The following is a 16,206-nucleotide window of genomic DNA, read 5'->3' as shown; positions in this document are numbered from 1 at the left end:
TAGAAAAGAGTAGCACAGGGTTAAAACCTCTTTTTTGCACTTTTTGTTCTATTGGAGAGAATTCACTTTCTGACCCATAAACATAACTGGAAATAAGAGGAAAGCTCTCCAAAGTGAGGGAAATTCCCTTTTAGGCAGTTACCAAAACAAGTGTTCTCTTTTGAAAGCCTTCACCTTTATTTCTGTTCTTTTTTTTCTTTCTTTTTTTTTTTTTTTACTGGGGACACAAAAAGCAGCAAAACATTGACAGCGTTGTTATCCCTTCCAAATGTTATCCAAAACTGTCCATATCCATTACATACTGTATAATAAATACAGTATATGGTTTAAAAAGAGTTTTTATGATGTTAACTTAGTTTTTGGGACCATGTCCTGCTGCAAAATAAAGTTAGGATTAGACAGATGTCTCTGTGATGTTATTGCATGATGGATTTCCTTGGGGATCTAAATCTGACCAAATTCCCAACACTGTGTGCATAAACCCAGCACCAAAGCTGCAAGGAACCTCGTTGTTTCACTGTTGCCTGCAAACACTCATCCTTGTGCTATTCTCTAGGCAAAGTGCCTTTGTTACACAAATTTGGACTCATTAGTCCAGACTAGAGCACCTACTGCCATTTTCAGTTCACTAGTTCTTGTGGTTTTTGTGCATAAGTGAGTCGCTTGACAAGTATTCCACAAAGACTACTTCTGGCCAGACTACTCAAGACTGTAGATGGTGTACCATGGTCCCACTGAATTCTACAAAGTATGAGCCAGTGGTGCCACAGGACAACGTCTGATTGCAAAGAGACATGAGGATTATGTATCTTTCATATGTTGCACTACGTTTCCTTGGCCAACCACTGCTTTTTCTGTTCTCAATGTTGCCTGTCTCTTTGTGCTTTTGCATATAAGCTTTGACAGCACATCTACAGTAGAAACAACCATCTTCCTTCATTTGCTGCCCGTAGAAGATCTTGTTGAAGGACTAAGACCATCCTGTGTCTTCTTGTTGTGCTGTTCTGTCCGTGTGTAAGATTTTTTACATGGAACTGTCTTTAGCAGTCTTTCTCAGGCAAAGTTGCTTGGAATCCCGAGGATTCCTCCAGAGTTTGCTAGGGGTTGCATAAGCAATTTCTCTCAGGGAAGCAACCATTGATTCCAATTACACTGTTCAACAGGTAAAAAGTTTTGGGCATAAAATTAGCTAATCTTACATAATTTTGGGGTGCTGAAAACGAAAATGACCCTAAAAAATGTTGATTGGCTCTAGTTTCCATGATATATTCACCCATCTAATGACGTAAGCCATTCAAAATTATGATGCAACTTCAGCTGCATATTGCGCAATTGATACTGGTGACCAATAGAAAATTGCATGTATACTGAGATGATGCAATATTAGCCTTTAATTGCATCACTTCACTGCATAAAAGCTGCAGTATCTGTAGCTGATTGGAGTTCGTCTTTACATTTTGTTTTATGCTTATATAGACTACTCAGTAATGCCTCGAACTTGTGTGAATAAAGCAGATAATTTCTGCTATATCTGCGGTGAAATAACTTTTATCTCACAAAAAAGGAGGATAACAGGAATGATTAAGAAAGCCTACAACTTGTATTTTGGCTGCAAGATAGGAGACCAGGACAAGAGCTGGGCACCACATATATGCTGCAATTCTTGTGGGACGGCACTGGAGCAATGGTTGAATGGAAAAAAGGCATCTATGCCTTTCGCTGTGCCAATGATTTGGAGAGAGCCAACAGATCATGTTAGTAATTGTTACTTTTGTATGGTGCCTCCAATTGTAAAAGGGCTAAATAAGAAGAAAAAGTTATCTGTGCACTATCCAAATATTCCATCGGCAATACGTCCAGTTCCTCATGGAGAGGGGCTACCAATTCCTAAAGCACCAGAATCCTTTGTGGTTGAGTCAAGTGAGGAAGAACCTGAAGCGTGTAGTCACGTGCAGTTGTAAGAGATACAAGAGAAAAGCCAAGAGAAGCAAAACCGACACAAACTGAAGACAAAACTAGAGAATCCTAAGTATTAAAATGATTCAACTTAGCTTATGGCTATAATTTTTCTTGGTAATCCTATGCAATATATTATGCCATTTAGGCTTTGTTATGTAGTCAATATCACTTGCTTTATATTTGTGGAAAGACATCTACAGTTGTGACCAAAATTATTCAACCCCCAATGCTGTAAAGGGGTTTAGGGACTATAGTGTACATTTGGAATTGTATTCAGAATCAAATCCTACAAGGACGTTGTAACTACCCAAATGCAACTAAAATGACATCAATTGTTTATGTAATACAGTAGTAAATGGTTCTTATGTGGTTTCTTCATTGCCACAATTATTCAACCCCTTAAAGACTACCACTCTGAAGAACAGAGGTTCATACAGGTGCTTTCCATCAGGTATTGAAAACACCTGTGGATGTCACCGAGCAGCAATCAAGCATAATAAGCACCAATTAGGCAGCTTTAAAATGACTGTGATACTCAGCTCCTTCTAGACATTTACTGGTGTGGTTACAAACATGGTGAAGGCAAGAGAATGGTCCAGGAAGACAAGAGAAGAGGTGATTTCTCTTCACAGGAAGGGCAATGGCTATAAGAAGATTGCAAAGATGTTAAACATACCAAGAGACACCTTAGGAAGCATCATTCGCAAATTCAAGGCAAAGGGCACTGTTGAAACGCTACCTGGTCGTGGCAGAAAGAAGATGCTGACTTCGACTGCTGTGCGCTACCTGAAGCGTAGAGTGGAGAGAAGTCCCCGTGTGACTGCTGAGGAACTGAGAAAAGATTTGTCAGATGTGGGTACAGAAGTTTCAGCCCAGACAATAAGACGCACACTGCGTAATGAAGGCCTCCGTGCCAGAACTCCCAGGCGTACCCCCTTGCTGTCTCCAAAGAATAAGAAGAGTCGACTGCAGTATGCCAAAAGCCATGTGGACAAACCACAAAAGTTGTGGGATAGTGTTCTGTGGACTGATGAAACAAAATTAGAACTGTTTGGGCCCATGGATCAACGCTATGTTTGGAGGAGGAAGAACAAGGCCTATGATGAAAAGAACACCTTGCCTACTGTGAAGCATGGTGGAGGGTCAATCATGCTTTGGGGCTGTTTTGCTTCTGCAGGTACAGGGAAGCTTCAGCGTGTGCAAGGTACCATGAATTCTCTTCAGTACCAGGAGATATTGGATGGAAACGTGATGCAGTCCGTCACACACCTGAGGCTTGGGAGACGTTGGACCTTTCAACAGGACAATGATCCCAAGCATACCTCCAAGTCCACTAGAGCATGGTTGCAGAGGAAAGGCTGGAACATTTTGGAGTGGCCATCGCAGTCACCAGACTTAAATCCGATTGAGAACCTCTGGTGGGACTTAAAGAAAGCAGTTGCAGTGCGCAAGCCTAAGAATGTGACTGAACTGGAGGCCTTTGCCCATGAAGAATGGGCGAAGATACCCGTAGATCGCTGCAAGACACTTGTGTCAAGCTATGCTTCACGTTTAAAAGCTGTTATAACTGTAAAAGGATGCTGTACTAAGTACTAAGATTGAATGTCACTTGGGGGTTGAATAAAACTGATAATGCTGTGAGCACAGAAAAGACATTTGTGGTTATTTCATTATAACTGTTATGTTATATTTGTCTGACCTACAAGTGCCTCTTTAATGTAAATGTAAGCAAGATGACTGAATGATCAAAAGCAATGTCAAACTGGCCAAAACACTCAATTTCAGTGGGGGTTGAATAATTTTGGTCACAACTGTATCTATATAATTATTGTGCATTATGTAGTCATTACGCCTATAGTAGAAAACTTTCCGTTTACAGAAAAACTAGAGCCAATTGACAAATTTCATTGTTATATTTGAACTCAGAATGTGAAATTCATTAAGAAATGGATCCTTTTGTTTCCAAAACTGGCAAAAAATAAAAATTTGTTGAACAGTGAATTATCTTTTGTAGCTATAAATGGGCATTCTTTCCACTGATCATATGTGTAAGGAAACATTACACCAACCACCAGAGCAAATATTTAGGGTGGACCTTGTGAGCTCTCTTTTCCCCTCAGGCTTTGGCATGGGGATATTGTGTGATGTGCAGCTCTGTGACTAGGCCTGAGGGTCTGGAAGCTTTTGCATTTGCTTGGTGCAAGCCTGAAAGCAAAAGAATCCTGCATGTCTATTGTGCTCCTGCTGTTGGAGGCCCTGAGATCAGGGAGCCTCACAGAGGACAGGAGTCTGGAAGAAGAAGTGATGCCTGGGATGAAATACTAGAGGTGACTCTGCTGATGGAAATCCCGAGGGCAAGGAACTTGTGGAGAGCCTGGAAAAGCATCAAGAGGACCACTTAGGCTGCTGTTGCTAAAGGAGATGCTGCTTCTTCTGAAAATGGTACAGGTTGCTGGTTTCATCTTTAAGGCCCATTTTGCCTGTACATAAATGGATAAAGTCTGAGTCTGCAAGTACGTAATCTTTTCTGAATTCCTTACACCTTTCCCCCCATGTGTCGCTGTGAGAAACAAAATCTTTAAAAAGTGACTGGCACCCAATTGTTACATCCCCCATCTTTTAACCATAGACTCAGCCCTAGGAAAATGCTAGCCCACCCTGCTGCTTGGGGTACACCACATGAATCCTGGGGTGGGGATACACAAAATTTAAAAAATGTTGACTTTGATCCTATTTTAAATTTTGTTTTACACATTGTGGCAGGGTCCAACAGTGTGATCTTTTGCCTTGAGACCATCTCATTTCAAAGTTTTGGCCGAAGCTCTACCTAACCAATTGCCTAGAGCTTAAAGCTGAATTCCAACTAAAAATAAGTTAAAAATGAGTAGCCCAATAAAAAATAACAAAACCAGCTTTTGCTGGCTTTCAGCTTCACTCTAGATTGAAGTATTTTTTTTCTTTCACTTCATACCAGACGCAATGGCATATTTGATCATGTGACCTGCAGCTGTTTTGTATTGGGGATGCCAATATCCTTGGAGCAGTAGTTCACAACCACTGAGCAGTGGCATGCTGCCAGGCAAAAAAGTAGAACACATCCTAATTTTTTCCCAGGGCAAAACACATGGTTAACACATGTTGATGCAATGCAGTGTGCATCAGTGCACAGGAAAAACAGCAGGTCAGTGCAAGTTTGGCCCCTCTGCCATAGAACCTTTGCATGTTCCTGGAAGTAAGGAGAAAGTTGCTTTTTAAAGCACAATATATGTGCGTTTACCTGTACACACATTGCAGTGTGAATGAACCCTATGTGTTCTCAAACTGATGGCCAATATTATTCAACCAGTCATGAGCTCTTCTCAATGTCACTCAGCTTTCTGTTCCTATCCGCATCCTTCTTGTCAGTATATGAACTGATTGGCTCTTCATACTACTACTTCCTCTTTCATTCCTATTCTGCTGTGGGCGTACTACTGCAAGAAGCTGATACCTGGTCAAATTCAAGTCCTTGCACTACATTACTTGCATTTAGAAAATACATTTAATGGAGTACTAATGATTACAGAGCTGCACAAATTTGACTTCACCTTATAGGGGGCAAAAATCTTTATCATTCAGAATCCTTTGTGCAGCCCAGATCACAATCATTATTCCTTTGAGTTAACATTGGGTATATACATCAGTGTAAATTAAGCACCAGGCCAGTGACTTGCAGCTGTTCTGTATTGTAGGTGCTGATGTCCTTAGAGCAGTGGTACTCAACCACTGGGCTTTGGCCCACTGACAGGCCACGGCCTTCCTCCTGTTGGATTTCCAGCCAGCTGCAGATTCCCTAATTTACTAGAGTGCCACCTAGCTCCCACAGTGACCCTCAACCCCACACAGTGCCCTCGGGACCCCTGAGAGTCCTCAACCCCCACACCATAGTACCCACCATCCTCCCACAGTGCCAACCAGCCTCCCACAGTGCCCCCCAGCCTGCTGCAGAACCTCCAGGCCCCAGTAATGCCCCCAACCTCAAACAATGTCCTTCAGTGCATCCCAACCTCCCACAGTACCACCTAGCGCCCACAGTGCTTTCCAGTCTCTTACAGTGCCCATGAAAAGCCCCCAATTCTCGGAGAGACCACAGGCCCTTCCAGATACCTTATCCCCTACAAGGCCACCAAGTCTGCCGCAGAGTCTCCTAACCCAAAGCCCCAACCAGAGCCTTCCAGTATGTCAATACATAATTTGCCTTCCCATACTTTTATTGAGAGAGTGTGAACCTTTTTTTTTTTAATGTTGGGGCATGAAAGGTTTTGGAAGGATTTGCTGTGTCCTGGTCTTAGTAAGGCTGACAACCACTGCCTTAGAGTCTTAGCTCACTTTTTAGACTACTGGTGTCCAGTGCATTGCTCAAAATCTGAAGCACCAGAGGACCTGTTTTAAAGAAGTCTGAAGTAAAAGTTTGATGACTTCATGACACTTAGCATACTTTCCTAATGCCCAGTTCATCTATTAAAGTGACCTAAATCTGCAGACAAAGATACTGTGGAAGACGAAAGCCCAATTCATACTACTAATATTCACTTATACTGTAGTAGTGTATATCATAAGTCAAAACTATATTTTGAGAATGTACCCATTATGCAAGTCATGAAATGATTTAAAAAAAAAAAGCTCCAGCACACATCTTCAGGGTTTAATTAGCGATTAACAAAGTATGATTGTTTTACAGGGTAAAAGGGTATAAAGTGTCTGGCTGTCCAGTTATATATTTTCCATTTAAATGCACAATTCAATGACCAAACCCTCTGGGGCAATGTACAATTTATAGCATGTGGAAAATTTTCATTTTAATGAGGGATAGGAATTTTTAGTCTATACATTTTTTACTGTGCATTTCAAAATGGAATATTTCCAAGGCATGTTAGATTTTTTTTTTTGTCTGTGCACAGCTGTTCACTTTTCTGTGAACAACTTAATCACTGGAAGGTCTTTCCGCTGCCTTGGCTTGAGCCCAGTAATAAGCCAAGTTTTTTCTGTACCATATTATATTTGTGTCACTTCAGTTATGAATGACTTGCTGCCACACCTTATTTACTATCTCTTATCAACTGTTACCACAGACTAATTTATTATATTCTGTGTGCATGTGTGTGTAATTATATTTAACTTTTTCTATTTCAGTAAATGTAACATTTTATTTTCATTAAGCTGGATGTCACATCAGTTTCTACATCTAAATTTTTGTAAAACTGAACTCATCATTTTTCACCACTTTTTCCTAGCCTTCTCCCCTGACTTTTTGATCAAGATCAAAAATACAACTGTCAGGTGTTGGGTCCTGGATTCTGACCTGTCCTTTCAGTCTCAAATCCAAATCTTGCAGACTTTAACTCAATCTTTTCTAAATACAGGATGTACCTCTGTTTATGAATTTAGTGCGTTCTCCGGGACGTTTCGTATTGTGAAAAATTCATAAACTGGAATGCATTGAAAACCAATTAATCCATTCTGAAGGTAAAAAAAAAGTCGTTGTCACTATGCCAGTGTTTAAATGTAATTACCAGCTTTTTTTTCCTTCACTATAGCTCAGAGAATCAGCTGTCACTTTCCCCCCAGCTAAAAGAAAGAAAGTTTCCTTTATTTCCTTGAGTTAAAAGAAACAATGTTTCCTTTTAGTTTGTTTCTCGAGATAAAAGAAACAAAGTATCCTTTAGCTCCGGGGAAAGTGACAGCTAATTCTGTGAGCTATAGTGAAGAAAAAAAAAAGCCGGCAATTGCATTTTAAAATCGGCACTGGCATACACTTCGTATTGAGAAAAAAATTTGTAAACAAATCATAAACCGAGCCATTATTTTCAATGGATTTTCATTCGTAAACCAAAAATTACATACTCTACCCAGGCCCATTCAAAGCTAAGTTCACTTTAAAAAAAATCTACATGCACATGATTTTGCAGGTAAAAAAAATGTGCTTATATTATTTTTAACATTGGAGCCTGCAAAGCATTGCACTGATCATGGGTGCAATGTCAGGCTCCTGCAGACACAGGAGACACATGTCTGTTTCCCCTGCTGAGAGCCAGATTTCCTTACATTGTAGGAAGTGTGAATATACTATGAATGTGTTCATCAGTGCCCTCACAGTTCATTGAGAACTCCAAGCTGTCTGCCTCAGTGGAAGATTGGACATGTAGTTTATTCATTCACAGATTCCTGGCACAGAGTGTACGGAGAGGCTCCCCTACCCACTGTCAAGCGGGGTGAGGTGTGTGAGCAGTGGGTGCTGCATAGTAACAGATTACATGTTATACCCTAAATACTGATGTAACATTACTAAAGGTGAACTTATTCTTTCAGTCAGTTATGAAATCGGCTATAAGACCTTATCAATCGCTCAGTGTCAGCCACCCCACTCTGTCAAGTCCTCCACTGGCTTATGATTGCCCAAAATTCAAGATACTTCCGAATTCAGAGCTCCTTGCTCTGCACCCAAACCAAATGGATAGGATTGAGTGCACCTAGCATCCTAACCTTCCACAGAGCAATTTGCCTTGATTAATCTACATTCTGGTGGTCCCTGGCAACAGCGCTGTCCTGGCTGCAAGTTGAACAAGTGGTGCTCCAAAACAACACCAAGGCTGCTCTCTGCCCTATTTCTTCATCCTGACCCTAAGCGCCTATATCTCAGTTCTTTTACCTGCCATTCCACAAATCTACAGAGGCAACCTTAAATATCTTTGAATACTTCCACTTGCTTTGATGGAACTCTGACCTATCACTAAATTAGGTCACAGTAGGTATCAGACATGTTGGAGACCTCTTTACAAGAGACGCATTCATCGTTTTCTCTGAATTATGTTCTAGCTACAATCTCCTCAAATTGGACTTCTATAAATGCCTCAGTCAGGAATATCCTCTACAAAGTTTTCTGGTCTAATGCTCCATTTTGTTGGGAAATTACTTCATCATTATGAAAAAATCAGACTCTCAAACCAAGGGAATCTCATTCATCGATTGTCTACTCCAGCCTGACCTACAAAATAAATGAATATTTATGGCCTACTGGCAGAACCTTTTTTAACTTCACCATCCCTACTATTCTATAGCACAATATGCTTAGAACCCCACTAAAATTTTCTAAATGCCTCTCACACTGGGAGTCCTTGAGAAGATATTTAATCGGAGGTACCATACTCCCTACAGGCTCACATCCATATTCCCAGATCATTCAACAAAATACTGGTGCAACTGTGATCACCCAAGAACTTGACCCCACATATGATGATCCTGCCCTATCATCACCTGGTTCTACATGGTGGTCAAAGCTTTTCTGTTATCAGTAATGTGTACACTGATGACTATCACGCCATACATGGCTCTCCTAGGAGCAGGCATTCAGGCCTTGCTTCATCATATACAGTTAATCACAACTCATACCCTCATTGCTGCCAGACTAACTGTTGCGAGACAATGCAAAAACCATACCACCACCTTAGCTATAAGATGTTTTTCTTATTCTCAGTGACCATCTCCTGCTGGAATCTCATATGATAAAGCCCATCTCACAGCTTCTAAATGTCATGACCAATGGGCCTTAGGGCTCAGGAGACAGGAGCGTTCCAGTATCCTAATTTCACCTAACCTTTCACTCCTTATTCAGGACCTAAAGCCCTATTACAATTAAAATATATATTCTCAAAGGTCCTCACCTTTATTGTTTACTACTCTAGAGCCAATGTATTATGCCACTGTAACTCACTGCCCTACTGTACTGCCCTGTGTACTGTTTGTTATTTTGCACCACTGTTTTTACCTAGAAGCTCAGGCTATTCTTGGGGAAGTTGCCAAACTACAGCATAGCTAGGTTACTATGTTGAGCTTATTATTATTTATTGATGCAAGGTTTGAAGATTTGTTTTTTGTGCTTTATTTCTTTGTATCTTTTATCATGTTTCAAAATAATAGATTTATGTTCAAAATACTAACAACAATATTCAAAGCCATTCCCACCCCTCCCTGTGCGACATCACAAATCTTGTCTCAAAGTATCACCCAAACCACCCTCTCTTCTCCTCTCCCTTGTTTTCTCTTCCCAGGACTTCTCCAGAGCCTCTCCCATCTTCTGGAACTCTCTACCCCAGTATATCTGGCTATCACCTACTCTATGCAGGTGATCCCTAAAAACTCATGTCTTTGAGGAGAACGCATTTTGCAGACAATTTCTCCAAGCAACCATAACCTGTGATTGTGCAGCAAAGGAAAATTTATTTTAAAAGAGGAAGAGACAAAAGATCAGTTGGAGAGTTCACTGCAGTGCTGGCATATGCCCCACAGACTAGATCTCTCTCAATCTAATGCCCATTATGTTGGTTCTTGGTTGTACGGTGCCTTCTCCTTAATAATACTGCACAAGGATTTTAATGTTTGAGTCAGTGCATTACTTTTATCTATTTACATAAAAAAAAAAGCTACACTATGCCGGTGTACTCTATTTTGTGGGTTCATCTTTTCCAGTTTACAATGTGCTGCTCTCTGCTTTAAGCTACAAGGGACAGCATTTGGACCTTCAATGATGAAGGACTTGCACTTGATGTGACTATTCATTGGAGAACCTGTTACTCGCAGCTGACAGCTTAGATCTGTTTCTATTTGTAGAGCAAACAATTTGCATTTCGCATAGTACTAATTAGTATCTTATAGCAACTTATCAGAAATAACTTTGCTGATGTTACGCTAAAACAAGATGGATCCTGATTGGTTAAAATGGCTACTAAACTTTGCATTGAATGCTTTCTCTTAGTACAGCTTTAATGAACACGCCTGTGGGTAACCTATACTTTACATAATTGGTGTATTTATTTGACACTTTACAAGATAAATAGTCTTTTAAATGTGTTCTCAAATCTTTTAATTATTTTTCCTGTATAGTAATTCTGGCATAACTTTGTCATTTACCTAATTCTTTGTTAAAAAAACTGTTTTTGTAACCGCAATTCATGTAAATATTACTCTTGCTTCATTATTAAAGATTAATATATATCCTTTGTACATGTTCGGCACAGTAGCAAAAGATGATTGGAGTGATCTGTGTTCTAGTCCAGGAACAAGGTAGTTGGGCACATACTATTTAAAATCCACTGCATTACTATTGCATCTACCGAGGAAAAATTAAGTTAGGGTGGGGTGAAGAGTGTGATGGTGGTGTGTCCCAATCACAATGGGGAAATACAGTATCTCACAGAAGAGTCTGCACCCCTCACATTTTTGTAAATATTGTATTATATCTTTTCATGTGACAACACTGAAGAAATGACACTTTGCTACAATGTAAAATAGTGAGTGTACAGCTTGTATAACAGTGTAAATTTGCTGTCCCCTCAAAATAACACACAGCCATCAATGTCTAAACCGCTGGCAACAAAAGTGAGTACACCCGTAAGTGAAAATGTCCAAATTGGGCCAATTAGCCATTTTCCCTCCCTGGTGTCATGTGACTCATTAGTGTTACAAGGTCTCAGGTGTGAATGGGGAGCAGGTGTGTTAAATTTGTGTTATCGCTCTCACTCTCTCATACTGGTCACTGGAAGTTCAACATGGCACCTCATGGCAAAAAACTCTCTGAGGATCTGAAAAAAAGAATTGTTGCTCTACATAAAGATGGCCTAGGCTATAAGAAGATTAGGGGTGTACTCACTTTTGTTGCCAACGGTTTAGACATTAATGGCTGTGTGTTGAGTTATTTTGAGGGGACAGCAAATTTACACTGTTATACAAGCTGTACACTCACTACTTTACATTGTAGCAAAGTGTAATTTCTTCGGGGTTGTCACATGAAAAGATATAATAAAATATTTACAAAAATGTGAGGGGTGTACTCACTTTTTCATGTTTTTCATGTTTTCCAGCTACACTGTAATTCAGCTTTATTACAATGGTTTCTCTTAATATAAATACAAGCAGTGCTGGTTGGCTAACAAAACTGTGGATTGTTCTTTTAGGTAACATAATCACCATAGTTCATTCATAGTTCATTAGTTCTTAAAAATTATGGCTTCGTCATACTGTTAAGAGATTCATTTTTTTTTGTACACAAGTAACTTTGTGCTCCAAATTTTAAGTCAGGCATTTGTAAAGAAATATATCGTTTAGATGTTTTCCACCCTTCATCATAAAATTGATCTTGTTTTTATTCTTTTTAGGTCAGTGGTTCTCAAGCTGTGGTCCTCATCTGCAGATGTTTGTTCTGGGTTGTTGAAGGCCAATAGATGTAACTTACGTAAACATTGCATTCACTGTTGATCAGGCATTCTGTGCCACTGCTTCACCAAATACTGGCAGTACCAATCATAGCATCATCAGTGATGATGGTATGCAAAAGCATTCAAATGGATTAGCGTGTGTGAAAAAAAGAGGGTGTAGAGTGGGGGTTGGTTGAGGCGACTGTGAATCTTTAGGAGTCAGAGTGGAGAAGGGGTCAATATTGTAGATGGGTGTTCAAAGGGATGACTGGGAATCTTTGGCCTAGTGGACAAAGGCAACCAGGTAGCCCTTATCTGGTAGAGATAGATTTCTGTTGGCTAAAAATATGTGCCATGCACAGTGTCTCTTGACAGCCATGGTAAAAGGTTGCCATGTTATTGTGACAAACCTTTTCACATATTCCAGCACCATCTTCCTTTGTGGCTCACAGAATTTGTTCAACTAGTATCTTAAAACCACAAAAGAATCTTGGGCTGGAAGACTTCCCTCTGCCAGATGCCGACCACAGGTCTGAACAGGAGCAGACAGTTATATAATGCCCAGTATGTGTAACTGTCTGAAGGTCTTGCTCTGACTGAAGTCTTAATGCCTCCCAGGTGAGACTTTCTCTGCTAAGCGAAGTGGAAAAGGAATATATTAGGTACAGTAGTGCCAGGAAGCTATCAGTTGTGAGCATGCACCAGATGAGGAACTCTTGCCAATAATTGGCATGCACCTACATGGTGCATCAGCATGCATTGCGTGCACCTCTTCGCATGCCCAATCTCAGGAATGGAGCCAACCACCCTATTTAAAGAAAGGACTAATGTTCGGTAGTCGCTGGATGATCTTCAGTTCCCCTGTGACCCGTGTTCCTATATTCCTGGTATCTGACCTTCTCTTTCTGACCTGGATTGCTCCTGAGCCTGCTTTCTTGCATACCTGTTCGTGACCTCAGCCTGCTGCTTGACTGCGCTTCCTCTCGGTCCTCTATGTATGACTTTGGACTAGCTACTGACTTCGTTCCTGCTGTCCGTCCGTGCTTACACTGGCTTGCCTCCTGAGCATGTCTCTGATCCTAAAGGGTACCTTCATTTGTCTCTGATGAGACTTCTTCACACTTTGTATACCATGCATTCGGGGTCCATCTCCCAGGTGTCATCCTGCGCCATTGCAGGTCTGCAAACTGCCAACCACAGTTTTCTTCCAGTGTGTTGCTACAATGCGGATACTGTTTCTACCTGCTACCTGGTCCACCAGCACCTGTGCTACTTTGTACCCTGCACCTCTGTCCCAGGGGTGCTCAGACCAGAAGCACAAGTGGAGACCTCTTGTCACTTCATCCTCCATCCAAGATACCTGACTGTAGCCTTGTAATGTGGAGTGCAAAGAGAGCACTTTGTAGCTATGTGTAGTGTAAAAGGAACAGATCTCACACAACATATTGGTATTTTTGGCATTTGTGAAGAATGGTCTGGGCAATAAATGATCTGTGACATAAATCACAATGGTGGTCCTCCCAGGGTAAGGCTCATCCACTGCACTCTGAGTGTGCTGACTTTAAAAAAAAGAACCATTGTAATAGATGTACCAGTATGTTTTCATATCTAAATAAATCACAGGAAAACAAATTAAGGAAATTTTTTAAAGGTAAGAGAAAGCTTTATATGCATGTCTGCTGCCATCTTGTGATTTAACAAATTACATAGAACCAGCCCTGAGTTCATTTATTAGTTTTGATTTTCTTTACAGTTCTTCCAGTACAGAAATAACAAAGTCTTTTAATGAGAGCCGTGTAAAACATTTTTTACCAAAGAAGACAGAAAACCTTCATAGGATTTGTTGTGTGGTTCTTCTACACACTGTGCATGTATGTGTACATGTGTGTTTTACTTTTAGCTGGCCCACCAAAAATTGTACTTGGGCTGCCAAAATGTAGTCAAACTATGAACAAGTACAGTCAAATCTAGGTTACAAAGCAGATTTGACTGTATGAAAATTATGGTAGTCACACACACAGCATTTGAAATTAACTATAATTATAGCATGAAGAAATCTGAGGAGTTACCATATCGTATCCAATCCGATATACCCCTGCACAAAACTTTTCAAAATACAGTAGCAGAAGTTCCTTTAACCCCTTGCTGCTGAAGCCCCCCAGCCCTTTAAGAGGATCTAAATGCCAGGGGTGGAGGTAGACTTTCTGATCATGTGACTACTGTGATTGGCTGTCACAGCAGTCACATGATTGGAAGTATCAGGTTGCATGTATGCATCGGGAGCTGTCTGTGGCAGCTTAGTTACTGTGCTAAAAGCATGCAATGAGCGTGCTCTCAGCTCAGAAAAAACGTTCTCCATCGTTCTTCAACGTTCTCCAGCAACTCTGTGTGAAAGTCCACTTGCACAGCTGTGACATAAATGTGTACAGCTGGCAGGAACAGGTTAAACATACTTGTTATATAAAGATGAACTAAACTCTGGATTAAAAAAAAAATACTATTCAAGCATGTTTTTTTTAACTCAAAAAAGTACATTCTATTGTTCTCAGCCTCTCCCAAATACCAGAATTCCATTTTTCTGCTGTGATTCAACTTCCTGTTAGAGGGTGGCTATGGTAACTGTCCATGGTCCCACTATATAAAGGAACATATCCACCTTCCCTTGCTTGCTGAGTTAGACATAGATTAGAGACTATGGACTATGAGATTTGTAGTGTGCATAGCGCAGTGCACATGACCACAACTAATGTGCACTGCCTGTTCTAAACAAATGGATGTAAGTAGGAAAATGAGAGGTTCGGGAGCTCATTAAGGACATACAAAGAGACAGAAAAATACAGTATAAAACAATTTCGTGAAAAATAGATTAGAGGGCCATTAAAAAGTGAATGTGTACTTAGACTGTGTTTTGGAGAATAAGTGGTGTCACTTTAAGTCCAATAGTGAGTAAGTAGTATGGGGGAGGCTGTGTGACTCCAAATTGAAATAATCAGCTTCACTATATAATATTAGACATCAGTTAGTATAATCAACAAAGAACACCAGAGGATCAGTTTAATGGAAAAAATGTAAACCCTCCCTTTTTAAATACTATAGTCAGTTTAATGGAAAAAATTATTATTATTATTAATAATAATAGTAATAATAATATTTTGACTAATATTAACCGCTTCCGGACCGCCCTATATCAGAAATACTGCTACAGGGTGGCACGGGTGCGCAAAATCACATATATTTACTTGATTTTACATTTCTGGTTAGGGGGTGCGAGCGCCCTACCCACACCGTCATTCGCGGCCGCGGCTGTCAATCACCGGGTCCCGGCCGATGATCGCCGAGCATCTCCGATGGGGAGGAGAACTGTTTGTAAACAAGCAGTTCTCCTCCCTGTCAGCTCATGCACACTGCTTTGGAAGGCTGTGCACAGAACAGCCAAGCAAAGCAGTGTGCTTACAGTGAAGCACATGGACACAGCCCATAGTAAAACAGCACACAGTTAACACTTTGATCGCCCCTCATGTTAACCCCTTCCTGCTCAGTGCCATTAGTACAGTGTCAGTGCTTTTTTTTAGCACTGGTCACTGTATTGGTGTCACTGGGGATGTCAGTGACACCAAGTCAGTTCTCCCCAGTGTCAGAACGCCCACTGCAGTCCCGCTATAAGTCACTGATCACCACCATTACTAGTAAAAATTAATTTTAAAATCCCAGTATATATACCGCCATTTGTAAACGCTATAACTTTCACGTAAACCAAATAATTTATTTTGATTTTTCTTTTAGCAAAGACATGTAGCAGAAAACATTTTGGCCTAAATTTATGACGAAATTTGATTTTTTAATTTTTTTTACTGGACATGTTTAATAGCAAAAAGTAAAAAATATTTTTTTTTTTCTTAAAATTGTTGGACTTTTTTTTGTATAGAGCAAAAAATAAAAAACACACAGGTGATCAAATACCACCCAAAGAAAACTCAATTCGTGGGAAAAAAAGAACATACATTTCATTTGGGTGCAG

General features: G+C 40.3%; 1 protein-coding gene across 2 annotated transcripts in view; it reads right to left on the bottom strand.

The window, feature by feature from the left end:
• Nucleotides 1–16,206, bottom strand: part of BFSP2 (beaded filament structural protein 2) — a 44,071-nt gene that overhangs the window by 26,918 nt on the left and 947 nt on the right. The gene's annotated exons all lie outside the window — the stretch shown is intronic.

This window comes from Staurois parvus, unplaced genomic scaffold (assembly GCF_062004578.1).
Source record: "Staurois parvus isolate SC_StPar_1 unplaced genomic scaffold, SC_StPar_1.0 ptg000130l, whole genome shotgun sequence".
Taxonomy (NCBI): domain Eukaryota; kingdom Metazoa; phylum Chordata; class Amphibia; order Anura; family Ranidae; genus Staurois; species Staurois parvus.
Note: the sequence above shows the minus strand (reverse complement) of the source record. Positions and strands in the feature narration are given on the sequence as shown.